The following is an 18,525-nucleotide window of genomic DNA, read 5'->3' as shown; positions in this document are numbered from 1 at the left end:
TCAAAACCTGGTGAGAATTGTTTGATGTTCTTTCAGGGCTTGGGGGAAAAAACTAAGTGATTTTCCTTCAGGGTCCAGATTTCCATTTCTTTTAGATATTATTATGATTCCCACAATGATGTGCTTATTTATTTCACCATAAATATTTGGTGCTGGGCTAGAGTTGAAGCAGGAAGGCCAATTGGGAGCTTATTGCATTAGTCCAAAGAAAAGATAATGCTAGCTTGAACCAGAATCATGACAGTGGAGACAGGGAAGAGAGTATACATTTAAGATATATGTTGGAGGTAGAATTGATAGGATGAGCTGTATGCCAAGCATTGGGCTTGGCCCTGAGGCTACAGTGACAAAGATACAAATGAGAGTCTTGTTTTCATGGAGGTCCTATTGCAATGAGGAAGAGACAATAAATAACTACATACATTTAAAATATGTACATGTGATCATCTCTAGGAAAAAAATAAACAGAGTGATGTAGTAGAGAGTAACAGGAGGGGATGGGAAGTAGGTGGCTACTTAAATTGGGTTGTCACGGAGCAGTCTCTCATGAGGAGGAAATTTGACGGTTGAAAAGGAGCCAAATAGGCAAGGACCTGGGGAAGGGCAATCGAGGCAGATGGAAGAGTTTGTACAACAGTCATGAGGCAGGATGAGCTTGGCACATCCTAGGAATTGTCAGAAGACTGGTGTGCTTGGATTTGTCAGTGAGAGGAAGAGTGAGTGATCTTGGTGGAGTTGCCAAGATGCCGTGCAGAGCCTGAGTACGGTGTTTAGATTTTACTCTAAATCTAGAGTAAAGTGAAACTAGAAGCCAGTGAAGAATTTAACATAGGGGGGAAATGAGATGTAATTTTTGTTTAAAAATATTACTCTGGCCAGTCTGCTAAATATAGACAGTAGGTAGGCTAGTGCTGAAGCCAGGAGACCAATTGGGAAGCTTTTGCAGTGGTCTAAGAGACAATGGTGGCTTGGACCAAGGTGGTGACAGAGAAGACAGGAAAAAGAGAATGTATTCCAGACATATTTTGGAGGTCAGCTGTCAGAACTTAGTGATTTATTGCATATTGTTGGCGGATGGGTGGAGAAAACAAGAAATGCTTCTGGCTTAAATAATTAGGTGGAGAATAGTGACTAATGAAGATTGGGGTGGACCAGAAGTTAAAATACTTCTTTCCTTCCACTCTTCTTGCTTCATCTTCGAATATCACCTTCCTTATTTGATGTTGGAGTACTGGAAAGAGTACTTACGGGCCTGAGACCAAAAAAGTGGGAGTTTTTGTCCAGCTGTGCCCATATGCAATAATGTGACCTCAATTAATTCATGACGCCTCCATTTTCTCATTGCTACTGTGGATCTCAGAAGACCCTGTGTTTGAAGTGAATTGATTTGTTCTGATTTGTTGTGTGGGCCAAGGATTTCCTCCCACTTCGACCACCACCTCCAGGGCACCAAATCTAGAGGAAGGGACATGGATCCTTACAACCTAATATCAATCTCTATAGTAACAATGACGCTTAAAGAAGCCACTTTTTGGCTTTCAAGCTAATAAGAGTTGTTTCTTCTCTGCAAAAGTACTAAATGTGCTGTTAAAGGTCCAGAACTAAGGAAGTTGATAGATTGTACTGTTTAGTTAAGCACCCGTAACTGTGACAATTTGCCAAGGGGCAGGTATTGTTTAGATAGTTATCACATACTTTTTTATCAATTCATTTGCATAAAATAAAGCTATAAAATGTTTGCCTTTGTAGAGTATGTTTATACATACCTTTCTGTCTCTGAACCCTCTTAGAATAACATTTTACAAAGTTTAAACAGCTAAGTAAATGTAAAGCCTTATTAATATTGACCTATGAACTAATTGGATGCTGGTATAAAGAGAACTTTTCTTCCCTGTTAGGTACTGTTTAAAATTCCAGGAGCAATTTATATTTTGAATCCTTACACTTTGGAATGGAGCATTATATTGTGGACATAATAATCTAGACATGTCACTTCTGGTGCTGACCTCAGCCCGTCTGTTTGCTGAAGGGACAGCCCTAGACTGGAAATAGGTGCCATTCTCCTAGTAACAGACCACCGGATCAGAAGAGGCACTTGACCTGAGGCATTGGTCCATAGGTCATCCAACAAATTGTGATGCCTGCATGTAACCAAGATAAATTCTAGTCGATTCTTTTTTGGGGGGAGCAGGATATTCAAATTGGAACATTTTGGAGAAACAAGAAAGCAATCAGCAGAAGACACTGAAAAGCTGCATAGAGAGAAGCCATGAGATCAAGTCAAATCCACTGCAAACCCAAGTTATAAGGTAGCAGATGTTATGAATAAACAGAGGCAATGAGGTAAGGAAAACCCACCATCCTCCTGAAAGAGCTCTCATTAAAGTCCCTAGTAGCCTGCTAATTACCAGCTCCAATAGGATCTCAGTCTTCACACTCCTCAACCCTCTTCGCAGATTTGGATACTTTTGTGGTTTTCTTCTGAAACTTTCTCTTCCCCCAGTGCTTTATTCCTTTTCTCTTTCTGTTCTTTTTGTTGTTGTTGTTGTTTTGTTGTTTTGTTTTTTGTTTTGCTTTGTTTTTGACGATCTCATCTTCTTCCCTGTGAGTCACTGTATGGATATGATTTGAGCTAAGTTCTCTCTTATGGCAAACTTAAGACCCCATTCTTTCAGTTTTTTGATTAACAGTATCTGCGTTGATCTAGCACCTAGACTTTTCCCATCCAAAGCAGAACTTATCATTTCATAGATATCCTTGTCATCGTTTTCAGATAATGACACTCTATTTTCTCACTAACACAAGCTTTAAACCATGACATTATCTTTGACTTATCTTTCTCCCTCACTCCTTACAGTCAGTTTAAGATTATATCTCTATATATCTATATCTCTATATATCTATATCTCTCTATATATATATATTTTTTTGCAACACATCTTGAATACCTTCTACTCTTTTCCATTCTCACTGACACACTGATAGCCACCCTTCTTCACATTCAGATGATCCATTTCTCACTATTCAAAATCTATTTTACGTAACTTTTTGTGTTGCATTGTAGCTCATTTGATTAATCCTTCAAGTTACATGGTCATTTAAGAAAGAAATTGTCTTACTTATCCTTGTATTCCCAACCCCACCCCATCCCCCATAACTGAACTTGACACAATTTCATTCACAGAGGAGGTACTGAATAAGTACTTTTTGATTTGTATTAAGAGACTTTACTGAATGCCCATCTCAAAATAATGCATTTGAATCTAACTGCATTGGCTATTTATCTGCAATTTCAAGTTAGTGAAATATTTTTCTTCTGCCAAATACCTTTGTACTTGGCTCATTTTGGAGGCCTGCCCTATTAACACCTACTTGCAATCCTCACTCCTCTATTAAAACTTTTAATGTGTGCAAGTTTATTCAAGCAGGGAGAATTGCCAATTGTAGTGCAGTAAAAACAGATCTTGCGAGGGTTGTGCTATCTTGGGCATGTCAGATGGCTAAGAAATAAATAGGCTTAAAGAAAAAAACATATCCTCAGATTAGAAGAAAAAAGTTTGGTAGAGATAAAAAATCTTGAAGAGGGAGGAGGGAAAGGAGATGAGGATGTTCCTCAGAAAGTAGTTTGATGGAGATGAAACCATTAGTTTAAGATGAAGCCTGGACTGACACTTACCCTTTCTTCAGAGACCTTAATTGGGCTTGTAAGCCTTCTCGAAAATGGTAAGATGTCAACACCAATGAAAATAGAACCATTTATCCTGGAAACTTCTATATCAGATATTTTTTAATGTGTTCTTGCAAAGGTTTACAGAGAGAAGAAAGAAACAAGTTACATGTTCCTGTTGGAAGGAGCAGTTGAGCTTGAGTTAAATATTTCTAAATATTCCCAGAACTGACCCAAAAGGACAGAATTGGCCTGGATGTGAACTAAAGCCTCTCATGGTGTAAATATTTGTTGATTCTACTACTTAAGTAATAAAGTTAATTAGTGAAGGCTCAGCCTGAGTCAGACAGACTCTCCATGGACAAGATATTGAAGTTCTCTGGACCAGAAGGCTGCTTCTGTGCTCTGCACTCTTAAGTCTATTCTATACTTATCTAGTGTAGCTGCTCAGAAATTATTTCTTAGAGGTACTCAAGGGACACCACGGGAGGGGCCTATGGGAAAAGACACTAGGGTGGGGGGAGGAGACAAACTGGCTGGGGGAGGTTCTGAGTTCCCCTCCCAAACCTCAACCATGGCAGCTTCACTTTTATGTGTTTGATATAAATTTTTGTTTGAGGAGAGAGCTCAGCTGCTTTTTTTTTTTTAAAGGCAGAAAAAGATAAAGAGGAAAAATGAACTTTAAAAATCACAGATCTAGCAGCTTGTGAAGTAACCTGTGCTTTTTCGCTTCCCCAGCAAGCCTTCCAGGATGAGGTGGAACTATTGAGCGTTGCCCTGGAAATATGACCTAGAGGCTTGGTTTTTGAACTATCTCTGGTTCCAACAATAAATGAAAATTCTCTAACACTTTTTTTAGACCCTGGTGATACAGACAAATACTCCGCCACCAGGGTTTTGGAGAGCCAGGGGATGTTGGGAGTATTTATCAGTCATTATTGTACTTAGTCTACGCTTATTAAAGGCATCATTCATGAAAAAAAAAAGTTTGGGTTTACTGAAATAGAGATTTTGTTTAAAGTTTTATTTTGGGGGGATTTGGGAGGATAGTAATGAATATAGAATTGCATAGTAAGAATATAGCTGGGATATAAGAATAAAGTAGAGGGAGGAGTGAGGGGAACAAGTAAAATCACATCTCCTTATTTTGTTAAATGCTTTACAATTCACAAGATGAATTAACATGTACTGTTTTGCTTAAATAAACAGACATCTCATATTCTATAGCTGGAAGTGGGGAAAAGCAGATCTTTCATTTCCTTAACTCTCTGTTAAGCCCACCTATAAACACCCCGTTCTGAGTTACCTCTGCCGTCTGCTTGCTTAGCTCCTGCTTCCAGGCTGCCAAAAGCAGCTGGAAAATCATGCAGTCTTGGCCTATGAAAAATTCATGTGTCCAACTCTGACTTGGCCATCATCTCTTTTCAGTAATCACATTCATTCTTTTATTCCATGTTCCAAGCCTGCTTTTCTAAATCAGCTAATCCAGACCTTTTTTTTTCCACCCCTCATAATGGTCACATGGTGGTCCTAAAAAAGACACATACGCTTTTAATCCCTGAGTCTGTGAATGCTACCTTATTTGGGGAAAGGGTGTAATTAAATTGAGGATTTTGAGATGAGATCATCCTGGATTACCTGGATGGGCTCTAGATCCAATGATGAATGAGACAGAGGGAGATGTGACAGACACACAGAGAGAGACACACACAGAGGCCATATGAAGGCAGAGGCAGAGACTGGGATAATGCAGCAAGTAAGGAATGCCAGCAGCCTGGATTCTCCTCTGGAGTCTTCAAAGGAAATGCAACCCTAATGACACTTTAATTTCAGACTTCTGGCCTCCAGAATTGTGACAGAATAGATTTATGTTGTTTTAAGCTGCCTGTTTGTAGTGATTTGTTTCAGCAGCCCTAGGAAACTAATACACTCTTTATGCTCCTTCGTTTCCATCCTTCCTACTAGTAGATGGCCTTGACTTTTCTCTTTAGTTCGTATCCTCAACCTCTTTTCTCAAGGCCGTTCTCCCCCAAATCCCCCATTCACCCTTTCCTTTACAATAACTTGTCTTTTTCTTTTCCTAAATCTGTTTTTGCAGAAATGTATCCCTTTATTTATTTCTGCCAGTTTGTCTATGGGAAAGATGTCCACTTTCCCTTCTTTGCAAAAGTTGAACTCTTCATCTTTGCTTCTGACTTCATCCCTTCCTGGTCTCAAGAGATCTAGCTGTCTGTTGCCCAGCTTTCCCAGACCCATGCTGGGAAGCAGGAGGAGGCAGAGACCAAGGCTCTCAGCATGTCCCAGAGGTGCAGAGTCATCATAGAAAGAGACGACTGAACTAAGGGCTCAATCAGAAGGTGAGAAGATAAACTCTGAAGCAGGAGAACTGGTCAGTGGGATCACCAAACTCGAAGAGTGAGAGATTGGAGAAATCAAGAGAGTACTGAAGCTTTGGGGTTCTCACCTTCCTCCATCTGTCTTTCCTTTATTTATTACCTCTTTCCATTTTCAACTTCATCTGTTCCTCTCTGCTTTTAGACATGTTCTTCTTTTGCTTGATCTTGAAAGCATTTATATTTCCTAACTGCTTACAGTGGTCATATCCTATTGTCCATCCTGTAATTCTTCACCCATGTTCTGAGAATCAGTAATCTCCCCTCTTTTGGAAACTGTCTTGTCTTCTTGTGCCTTCTTAATGGTCCACTTCATTGACAATAGTGATGGGCTAGACCTGCCCTGGGTTTCGTTTTGTTTTTGTGTTTGTTTCTGTTTAGAGAGTATGTGAGTACGGGGTGGGTAGAAGGAAAGGGAGAGAGAGAATCTTAAGCAGGCTCCAGACTGAGCCCAGAGTCCATCACGGGACTCAATCTGACAACCCTAAGATCATGACCTGAGCCAAAATCAAGAGTTGGACGCTTAACCAACTGAGCCACCCTGGTGCGCCTGCCCGCGATTTTTAACATTGGAATTAAAGAAACTGTTTTGTGGCAAAACTGAAGTAAAGGAGCTATCAGCCACAATTTCCTCTGCCAAGTATAAGAAGCAATAGGAGGAAATGAAGCCAAAACCCACAGAGAAGCAGAGATCTGCTTAACCAACTGAGCCACCCAGGCACCCCTGCACCATTCTATTCTTTTATTGATTTGCTCATTTTTTCCTCTTTTTCCAGCGCTTTTTTTTTTTTAATCTTCCTATCCCCTGAATGCAGGAAGCCCGTAATGGTGAGCCCATGATATCCTGTTAGTATTTCTGCTCTCATTCTCAGTAATCCACACTTTCTCTTAGTATTCCATATTTGACTTCAGTCTAAATTTGTAGCTCAAACTTTTGTTGAATATGTTCAAGACCTAGGATGGCTAAGTGACTTTCCCAAGCCTGTCCAGCTGGTTACTGGCTTCCCTGTTTTCTGAGGAAACTCCTCTGACAATTTATAATGATTTTTTTTTCATTTTCAGCACATTATACACTGGTTTATTTTATGACTGTTTATGATTCACAATTTGGTGGTTTATTATTTATATTGCTATACATATATATGAGCAGATTATAGAAAGTTGTTATCTCACCATCTTGACCATAAGAATATATTGACTCCATATTTATAAACACAATCATTTTGATCAGAATTATTTCACCCCTGCCAAGAAGGAATTTTTTGAATCAAACTGCATTAAGCCAATTGCATTATTTGATCAATTTTTCTGTATAAACAATTTAGTTCTCTTTTTTTCATTTTCATTTCACTAAAATTATTTTTCTCAAAATCAATTCTTTCTCATGAATTTTATGATGAAGATTTGATTTATCCATCAGGTCTTTTTCACCCTAAACATATCAAATGTTACCTATTATATCTTCTGCTATTATGAGTTTTCCTTTATGACTTTTACTTCCACCAACTCTAATTGTCCAGGGTCAAATTTTACAGATACAAATTTTGTTTAGAAAATTTTGTTCTTCTATCACTTTTTAGTCAAGGGAAAATTTTTCCATATGCAGTTTTAGCCATTGTTTTTTGTGTGCCAATTGTTTCAAACAAGTGTTTTTTTCTCAGATCAATTTTTGAATTTTCCATGTTACCAAAATAGATTCTTTAGTCAATTCTTCATTTATAATAAATTTTACTCTGTGCAAGTTTTAGTCATTGTCCATTTTGTTTTCTGTTTTTTTTCTATGAGTAATATTAATTATGAATTAGACCAAAGACTGATAGTTTGTATTTCATGAACTCAGTTTCAAGTGTCAAAGGGGGTCCTACTACATACTAAGTGCTGTTCTAGGCACTTGGGGTGTATAGCTGTGAAAACAGATAAACTTCCTGCTCTGACCTTGTTTCTTTCCCAACGTGGGCTATAAGAGAACACTCAAGCAAACACATAATGGGAATAAAGAATTATTAAATAGGGAAGTGTTAAATAAGGAATTTCATATTGAAATAAGGACTGTGAAGAAAATTAAACAGTATAATGTGACCATGACAGGTTAGAGCGCTGTATTGGAGGGCATTGTCAAGAAAGGTCTCTCCAAAGAGACACCATTTGAGTTGAGAAGCAAATGACAAGGTGACAGGTGTAGGAAGATATGAGAATTACTCTCTTACCGGTTACAGTGCTAAAATTATAAAAATTTGTTCATGGACTTCCAAACATACTGTGGGCCACTTTTCCACACCACAGGAGGAACAAAGGAAAAACTGTGGGGAGATCATGGTAGAATTGAAAGACTTTTTGCATATTTCTTTCTTGTGTGTGGCCACATATGGCAAATATGCAAATACGCAAATGAAAATGGTTGTGCCAGGGTGGGAGGAGAAGTATATTTTTTGTTCCCAAAATTATTTAACGTTGTTGGTGTACCTTTTCAGTAAAGTTATGTAATACATGTGCCTTGTACACAGATTTTTCAGTGGTGGGAGTGATGTCCTATCTTCCCAGTGAGACTGAAAGTTCAATTGTGGGGACATACTGCATTTTATTCCTCTTTTGTCTCACCGTTAAGGACTAGGCATTCAAAAAACACTTGCAGATTGATGGGTCCTAAAGATTTTCTAGCGGCAAATATAAGTGAAATTTTAAATATGTATTTCTGATGAAAAACAGAATCTGAACCTCTAAAATAGTAATGGCAGGATCTAACCACTGGAATTAAAGTGCATCCCTGTAATGGGCATCTGTAGAATTTTCTCTCAGTGAAACTTATGTTAAAATAGTTGAACTCTTCTTGCAAGATGACATTAAGCCAACTTTTCTCCTTTCCAAATAGGAATAACTCTTGGACGAAGGAACTTGCCAAACAACAGAACAAACTCTCCTACAACCGTGAGAGGACAACAAGCAGCTGTTCACACAAAGATTGAGACAACCCGGACCATCTGCAGTGTAAATGGCAGTCACGCTTGTGCTTTCTTCCAAGGACGGGTGCTCAAAAATGTGCTCTTATTCTTGTCACGGCCCATGTGGGACCATAACGCAGAGCCAGTGGGAGTTTAGCCACACCTTTACACTGGAAGGGATAGGGGGAGGGTTCTCTCTCTCTCTCTCCCCTACCCAACCCCCTCTCCACTCTGTAATGTGTAAATATACATATTCACACCCACTGACACTGGTAACTTCCAGCAAAGTGTAGGTTTTGTTTAGAGAGCCCATTTTAAACAAACAGATGAAGTGCACATAATATTTTTACTACTCAAAATCTGGACTACTTAGCATTAAATTGAATCATTGAAAGAGCTCCAAGTAAAACTGTATAATATAATGTGCTCTGCCAATGTTTGAATGTTTTTTTTTCCTATGGAATCTCAAGAATTATGCTTAAAATAAATAAATAAAAACTACTATCTACCCAGGAGTTTAGATTTGTGTAGTGTGGTTTCATATGAAGTGATGGGGATAACAATACTATAACCCTATCAATGTGGCATTCTCAGTGAATATACAAGTCACAAAAAATACCACATCCCAGAGAAAGTGCAGCATTTGGGCAGCATTCTTATTACTGTGCAGACCTGAGCAAATCATTTATCCCCTAAATTCTGACATTATCTTTGCAAAACAAGATTTATCCATCTAGTCAAGCATTCAGCAAATATCTTTTGAGCATCTAGTATATACCAAGGACTCTTCTAAGAACTGAGAATATAAAGACAAAAATATATGGTCCTTGCCTTCAAGAAGTTTATTGGCTAGCAAGAGGACAATCAGTCATACAAATAAACAGTTATAATATTGGTATGCTGTATCATATATCATAGTCTTTGTGTTGGTCTTTGATTGCTGCTGTAACAAATTGCTGCAAACTCAAGGACTTAACACAATACAGATTTATTCTCTTATAGTTCTAGAGGTCAGAAGTCTAAAATTAAGGTGTTGACAGAGCTATGACCCTTCTGGAAGCTTCAAAGGAGAATCTTTTTCTTTGCTTTTTTTTTTAACCTTTCCCAGCTTCTAGAAGCCTACATTCTTTGGCTCATGGCCTCTTCCTCCATCTTTGAATTGTATCATTACAATGCCACATCTCCTTTTTCTAATTTTGATCCTCGTGTCTCCCTCATATAAAAACCCTTATAATTACACTGGCCCCACCTAAATCACCTAAGATAATCTCCCTATCCTGAGATAATTAACTTAATTATATTTGCAAAATCCCTTTTGACATGTAAATTAACATATTCACAGGTTCTGGGGATTAGAACATGAGCATCTTTGAAGGGCCATTATTTCTTCTACCATAGTATTTATTATGGCATAGAAGTGTTTTTATAAAGTAAAATATAAAAGGTGGAAGAAGGTGTCCAAATCTAATAAGAACCAAAGAAGAGGTAATGTCTGAGCCAGGCTGAATAGGAGTTTGCCTGATAGAGCCATCAAAAGAAAGCTGAGCAAGGAGTACAATTAATATCCTATTTGCTTGAAGAAAGAGGATCATTCTAGAGGACCAGAAACTTACAGTTGAGAAAACCAGAAGCCCAAAGCAATGTGAAGACTTGGTAAGAGGCTGATGGCTGAATAGTGGCAGGCCACAGAGGACTAGAACCCAGGTCCCTTCCTCCCATCCAATCTCTCATGAAACCTTCCAATGCTAGGATATATGCCTCAGTCCAGATGACAGGGACCTCTGCCTACTTTCCTATTTCAATGAAATTAATGAGAATTCAATGTGCAAATCAACCCATTGTTAATTGGCAAAGTATGGTGTTTGATTTTTGATTGGAAAACATTTTTTTTCCCCAAAAACCTTCAAAGGTCTTCTGGATTGATAGTTTGGAGCAATAAAAAGATTATAAATAAAGATAATGAGACATATTCATTTTTAAAATGACAACTCTATAAGCTCAGTGATTTCTTCTTAGACTATGAATTGGCAGGTGTCCGTAGCAAAATTGTCTGACTACAAAATGGATGTTTGTTGAATAAAACCCATTAATGCTTATAGAATTTACTGTCTCAGGGATGAGTTCATGACAATGTGATGTTCACAGAGATGTGCTAAGTGGGCTTTTATGCATTATTTTAGTCACTGGTGGGAAAAAGGCCAAATTTTGGCTCATAATCTGCAGCCTGAGCCTTCATAAATACTGATCTAAGTGATAGGTCATAAGGAGTACTAATTGTGCTGCAGCACAATGACATTACTTGTGTGACTGCATGAATACCCTGACAGCTCATGATCGCTGGTGTCCTTTTATGGAAATTCAGAGAATTGATCCTGGTCTCCTCCCCAGATTTCCCTTTAGGAAAGTTATACATTCTTCTCCAGGTGTTTGTTTTGTTTTGTTTTCAATTTATGGCAATGAAGCAGTGGATAGTTTTGCCTGATTCTATATTTTTGGAGGCCCACTGACTCTTCAAACTTCCAGGTATATTGCTGTGTTTGTTGTTTAGTTTGGGGGTAATCTTACAATGACCAGTCAGTTTCTCTATAATTTCATATTTTTTACCTTGGGTATCAATAAATATTTGGCATAACTATATGGGGATTTAGAATAAGAGATACTTATTGAAGCTAAGGTAAGTTAGAAGTTTGAGAAGAAGTAATATTCTTCACTAAATTATTGCAAATTGAAATCTAAATCCTATTTTACTAGAAACCCAGAGGGTGATCACTTATAAATATTTTTTGAGAATGCTAATGTTGCAAAGAAATAAGAATGATGGGGCAGTCTTTCATAAGTGCAAAGAAAATGATTGGATCTAGATTAAGAAACTTGTAGGTTAGGCTAAAGAGAGGATATTGGCTGACAAATTAGAAATGGGGACCATCAGTAGAGGAAAATCTGTCAAGACAAAGAGAAATAGTCCAGAGAATATGAGGAACTGGGAATGAGGAATTATGGGACCCAAACTGTCTGTGTGCCCAAGAGCAAAACTGATTAAACTAGAAAGGACAACATTGGACTGGATATTGAAGAAAAAGACTGGCACATTCCAATGATGGCCAGATAAAGGACATACAAATTCAGGGATAGAGGAATTGGGGGGTGCCAGGGGACTGAGAGGCATGCATTTTGTTCCTAAAGCATCAAAGTGGTGAAACTCAAGGACTCAGACCAGATATGGGTGCATCTTGCTTTCTCTAAGTTGAAGGGTGGGTGGGAGAGACTGGTATTTTAAGTGCATCTGGAAAGGATTATCTGTAAGTAATATTTATACTGCTATTAATTGTAATAACAATAATTTGGGCTAGATTATGCAGCTGGACAGATAGGGTTCAAAGCTGACCCTTTCTAGGCAGGAATCTGTAGCTCTACTTAATCTCTCTGGAATTCAATTTCCTTGTCAATAAAACAGAAATCATATCATCTCATTGCTTATTGGTGAAAATGGAATGAAATAACATAGGTAAAGTGCTTGACTCACTGTGGGACCCAATGAATGTTGGCTTCCTTTGAGGCTGAGACCTCTGCCTCTCTCAACGTGCAAAACTGCTGTGCTCATTGTTTCCCTATTCTTGGCTTTTTTATGTCTTCTTTGAAACCCCCTACCTCTACTTCTATGCTATGAAGAATCATTACAAAAACCTGCTTGGTAGACATGGATCTTATCCATAAACTTAGGGGAACAAAGAAAAATACAACTTTCTTAATCGTTCCATAGAGCTGAGCTTAACTTCTATCATCAGCCTCTGTGTGCCTAACAAATTATTCTTGAAATCTTAATGGCTTAACACAGCGAAGGCTGGTAGGGGGCTCTGTCCACGGGGTGAGGGACCCGGGCTGCTTCAGGTTCTGTCATCTTCTAGCCATACTATCTGGTAGACGTGGCCTCTTCATCTCTGCAAAAGTAGAAGAGGGAGCTGGAGGAGGCACACCATCTCTTTAAGCCTCAACGCTGATCACTTATGCTCAGAGTCTATTAGCAAGAACTAGTCACATGGCCCCAAACCAGGCTAAAAGGAAGGCTGGTAAAGACAAAATACAGTCTCCTTGTAAACTTTGAGTGTATTAGGGCTTTTGGGGTGGCAAATAATAGAAGAAACTCAACTAAAACGACAGTAAACAAAAAAGGAAGTTCATTAGTTGACAAAACTTAAAAGAAGGTTTATTACTGGAATCAAGCATGGCTGAATTTAGAGATTTAAATTGGGTAATGAGTTAGGTTTCTCTCCATCTCTGAGCCTAGCTTGGCTTGGCTTCAGTCCTTACCATGTTTTTCTCCATATGCTTAATAAAAACGGTCACCAGCAACTCTAAGCCCCTATCCCCCCAGCTTAGTAATGCTATTGGAATGAACCAGTCTTCCCTTAAAGAGCTCATGGGGAAGTCCTGAGGAGGACTCTGATTGGCCTAGCTTGGGTCACATGACATCTCTGTGGAAGGGGTTGGAGGGAGAGTGGTAGGGGTTGGAGGATTCTTCTCCGCAGAAGCCACATAACACAGGTTTCCAAATAGAGTTCTGTTAGGACAAAGAGGAAGAGCTCCTGGAGAGTCAACAAGAGCAGTTGCCCATCACAACAAGGAACATTCTTTAATGCTCCCTCTTTCCCATACATCACTTGGGGCCAGTAAGTGGCTTCTATAATGCATGCCCAAGGGAGTTATATTGGAAGTGATAGGTACTGATGGGCAAATGGCCACTCAATCTTCCAATAGTTTGTGGAAATAATAGTGTTTTTTTTTTTTTAATTTGACACAGAACAGAGCTGGGAGATATTTGAAATGGAAAAACACTACAATCAATGATCTATGCCAAATCATAAAATAATTCTTTTTTGAAAAGTGAAAAATAAGGATGCATCACATGGGCAGGAGGAATTTCTCATACGGGCTTTATGGCTGCTTTATGGCCAACCTCAATTACTGTGTTGCTGTATCTCAATGGTTTCCAGGAAGTTATCACTCCATCTCCCACTACTCATCAGCCCAAATTCAATCCTGCGCCTGCCAGGCCTCCATCTGAGTGGCCATCTAGCAAAATAACCAATGACATTAGTGACTGTGGCCTCTTGACGACTTCCTCGGTTCTGTTTCTAAAGCCCATTTAAAATACATTTCTCGTTTTACTACACATTCAAATTTTATTCCTCTGGTTATAGAACTATAAATGTCTGCATTTCATATAGACTAAAAATGAAGGGTATATAAGCACATATAAATCACACTGCAAAAGTTGCATTTTCTTCATTGTACTCGGTATTTGGCTGGATGAAAATTATATTATCTGGCGACTGCTCACATTTTCCATATCTAAATATGCAAAAAAGGCCCACACACAATGCATTTTTTTCACAATTAGGCTACTATAGACCATATTTTAAGGTGAAATAAAATTTCTTCCTGAAATCAAACAATGCTCTGGTGGGTATGCATATTCTTTATGCCCATATGATTGGAGTTAAGTTTCATCATATAAAAATTGGGGAAGTTCAGTTGTTGGGAATTGAAAATTGATCTACTGTGTAAAATGTGCAAAATGGGAATAATAATATTGACCCTGCTTCAGGAAAGTGACTTACAAAACAAGGACACAGCCTCTGGTGACTTACTGGGGGGGCTCTTCAAACCTGGGATTTGATAGCTCTGTGTTGGGGAGAAGGCCTCCGGAGCTTTATGAACATTGGAAGGGAAGGCCTTTTCTCACTGCCTGGGTGTAGAGAGCCTGTTTCTTTGTTCCCTTAAGCAAATAAACAAATAATGACCAGGTGCTTGGGGCTATATCAGAGAATAGAGTGACATGAGCTTCGCAGGCTTCCATTCTCTGCAGCTGTGAATACTACAGAGCCGAGGTGCCCTAACCATCTGTTTATTCTGCAGCAGAGGAAACAAGTCTCATTCTGAATGTGTTTGAGGAGTGAACTTAGGATCCTTGAATTTAACCTTAAGCTCCCCCAAACCCGTGCCTAGCTGAGGAGTCCTTTGAACACTCTTATATTCACGGTTTCCCCAAACCATCTGTCAGTGCACCAAAGTTTCTGCACACTAGCAGGATCATCTCAAACAAAGATGTGTAAGTACCCACAGTGAGTACTTGAAAGAAAAAGAAATCACTCTGGAAATCATCTCCCTTTTCCTTTAACTTCTCCATACACATCAACTTCCAGAAAAGACAGAACTTCCCAACCCAGGTGTGCAGTTTCTGGCAGAACTCAGAAGGCCAGATCTGGAACCCATAAATCCCCATTTTCTGAATAATCAACACCTTTGAGGATCCAATTTTTATGTGTTTTATTCAATATGATTACTACATTTGAGCACTTGAGAAATGTGATGAACACACATGAAGAAACAAATTAAGGGATGATTGGAATCATCTCTTCAGTTGTCCCACAGCTGGCTGTCAAGACTGTACAAGTCTCTAATGCTTGCTTCCTTTCCTTAAACTTTGACAAGCCGAATAAGAGATTTTCAGCCAATTACAGTTTTAATTGTTTAAAGAGGGGTTTTATGTTTCCAGGCAAAGAGACATGTGGTCATTGCTAACTACGTTGAAGTCAAGCACTTCCAAAATCTACTTGGCAAAAAAGTCCCATGAACAATGTATAGACATAACACAGAATATGCACTTGGCAAATCCATACCCCTGGTACAAAGGAGTGGGTAAGAAGGCACCTTTTGAGAATTTCAAAGAGAATTTCACCTCATAGTCCTAAAATAATATTGGCTTTGTACATATGATAATACCAATCCCTACCAGCTCCCCAGCCCCTTTTATCTTATTGTTCCTTTTCTTTTTCTCAGAATTTCTTTCCCAGCTCCCTTTTAGGCCTTTAGCCCTTCCATCTGTTTGCTACTCTAAGATGTGGTCTTTTTGTTTTTTTGTGCATTTCCATTTTGGCTTCCCCCTCTTTGCTCCTCCTTATCTCTCTAGTTAGGAAAGTTCAAACTTAAAGGTCCAGCCTTAGTCCCACCTCTAAGCAAACAGCCTGCCTCTCCAGTCTCTTACACCTGCTGCTTTTCAGAGATGCCATAGCACACGTGTGTGTACCATTAGTTTGCACCAACTGCCTGCTTAGCCTATATCACCTTTTTTTTTTTTTTTTTTTTTGGTGCGTATTCCCTCTTCCCAGCCAGATGGTGAGCTTGAGGGCAGGAGTTTAAATGTTACCTTTCAGAATTCCCAGCACCTGGAATTGGCTCCTCTTATAAAGCTGCCTCAGAGACACTAAATGGCTCTTCCTGATGTCCTAAGAAGAGGGTCAACTGTGGATGCTCTTCCTCCACCAGGATTGAATGTCCTGGGACATTAGTACCAAATAGAGGCCAGCTCTCTATAACACACCTTCTTCTTGGCTATCCTTCATTTCTTGCCTCACCCTTCCCCCCAATTTCTACTTCCCTAGGATTGTACTTATTTATAAACTAGTACATATAAACCTTGTCTTGGGTTCTGTCTTGTCTTGGCTTTTCGAAGAACTGAAGCTGAGATAGGGCACACTGACCTCTCCAAAGAAGGATGTGCTGCCAGCCAGAGAACGTGAGGTCAGCAGACAACTCTGGGCTGTCAACCCCTTTGAGCTCTGCCTCAGCTGTAGGGAGCTGCCTCACTCAAATCCACACCTTTCCTAGAGCTGCTCCACCTGAGACTGAACGAGTCAGGGTGTGAAGGCCTGGCCACCTGGGCCTGGCACAGGATACCTCAAACAAGCCATATTCCACACACAGCTCACTGCCAGGTTGGCAGAGCCTTTACTGGGCTTGCAAAAGGCAGAAATTTGACCTCCTCCTCTGTCCAATCCTGCTTTCTCACCCTCCCTTCATAGATGTATCCTAATAAACATCCTGGACCCTAAACCCTGCCTCAGTACTGCTCGAGAAGCCAGTCTGCAACAGAACTAGTTGGAACTTTTAGGGGGTTGCAAAAACACCCGACCTGAACTGACTTAGGCCAAAAAGAATTGGGAAATAGATTAGATCCAGGAACTTCAGTGATTTAATCAAGACACTCAGCTCTGCCTTCATCTGGCTTCATTTTCAGGCAGACTGTGCACATGGTGGCCCCCAGGAGCTCCAAGCTTACCACTTCAGTAGAAAGGGTCTACTTTCTCAAAAAGTCCAGCAAAGTTCTAGAATTGAGCCTTATTAGTGCAGTTCTGAAATTGAGCTTCCTTGTGTGTGTCCAGCCCTAGAACAGTTACCAGGACCCGATGCACAATTTGTGGGGCCCAACGCAAAATGAAAATGCAAGGCCCCTCATTTAAAAATTACTAAGAATTTCAAGATGGTGACTACTGCACATTAGATGAAGGGTGGGACCTTTCTGAGGATGGGGTCCTGTGAGACCACACAGGTCTTAGGCCCATAAGTCCAACCTTGCTGATCATGGTGGCCAGGGGACAAAACATTCCTCCTGAAAAGATTTGGTCATGTGCCCATTCCTAAGGCTGGGATTAAAGTCCCCCAGTGAGCAATCAGAGGAATTGATTCTGGGTATGGCACACCCACAGAGGCAACCTCGCACATTGGGGCCAGTCACACAATAGATAAAAGAGGTATCACGGTATAATGGAAAGAATAAGCTTCAGTTTCACAAAGTCTTGAGTTGTGTCTGACATTTTTGGAGGTGTGGCTTTAGGCAAAGCACTTGACTTCTCAGAAACCCAGTTTTTTCTTCTACGAAGTGGACACAAAAATACCTACCTGCCTCACAGGGTTGTTGTGATGCGTGTAGGAGACAGTGTATTCAAATGATTAGCCCCATAGCTGGCAGAGAGTAGGGCTTTCACAGATGGTGGTGATGGTGGTGGTGAGAGAGACGCTGGTGGGAAACAGCGCAGGATGTGTGTGGTATGGAGTAAAAGGGAACCAGGGGCCTTCAAGCCCAGTCTGTGGGCAAGCTACTTCAACTTTCTAAGTAGCAGGTCTCTCACCAACCAAATGAATATTTCATTCTTCCTGTGGCTTAGGGCTGGCCTGAACATGGTCAGCTCAGGTGTAAAAGGCCTGGCATCAGTGTCATCACCCTCTGTTAACCAGGGGAGGCCACTGGAGGAAAGGCAGAGAGGAGTCCTGTCCTTGAAGAATTGGAGGAATGCTCACTTCCAGGCCTGAAGAGGCAGCTCCAGGCTACTTTGAATAATACACAAGCTAGGGACAAGCAAGAGCACTAAATAAAAAACAAGCCAGAATTAATCTTTTTGATACATTTCTCAGAATTGGGTAAAATTCATATTAATCAGTATGTGAAAGCCTTAACCTCTGTCTTTATCTTATTACACTTTTCTCCTCCTTTTCCCATTTCCCATGCCTGTATCAGAGGCACCAGAATCTTGTTCATTTTGGGCCTCACATCCAGAGACAAATTGTAGTATCCAGTTAACATCTCACGTGGTCACATTTGCATTGAAACATGGACCTTTTGAAGAAAATACCACAACCAAAAATAATATCGGACTAGAGATTCTTTGTCACTTGTGGACCATCAGAA

General features: G+C 39.8%; 2 long non-coding RNA genes across 2 annotated transcripts in view; one reads left to right on the top strand and one right to left on the bottom strand.

The window, feature by feature from the left end:
• The window catches only part of LOC119867940, a 229,758-nt gene that overhangs the window by 13,165 nt on the left and 198,068 nt on the right, over positions 1 to 18,525 (bottom strand). The window lies entirely within an intron of this gene.
• Positions 1,850 to 10,954, top strand: LOC119867939. The gene is made up of 2 exons (XR_005385260.1): positions 1,850 to 2,343; positions 8,930 to 10,954. It is a non-coding gene; the product is annotated as an uncharacterized LOC119867939 (long non-coding RNA).

Source organism: Canis lupus, chromosome 37 (genome assembly GCF_011100685.1).
Source record: "Canis lupus familiaris isolate Mischka breed German Shepherd chromosome 37, alternate assembly UU_Cfam_GSD_1.0, whole genome shotgun sequence".
In the NCBI taxonomy this organism is placed as follows: domain Eukaryota; kingdom Metazoa; phylum Chordata; class Mammalia; order Carnivora; family Canidae; genus Canis; species Canis lupus.
The sequence above is the reverse complement of the archived record's forward strand: the minus strand, read 5'-3'. Positions and strand labels throughout refer to the sequence as shown.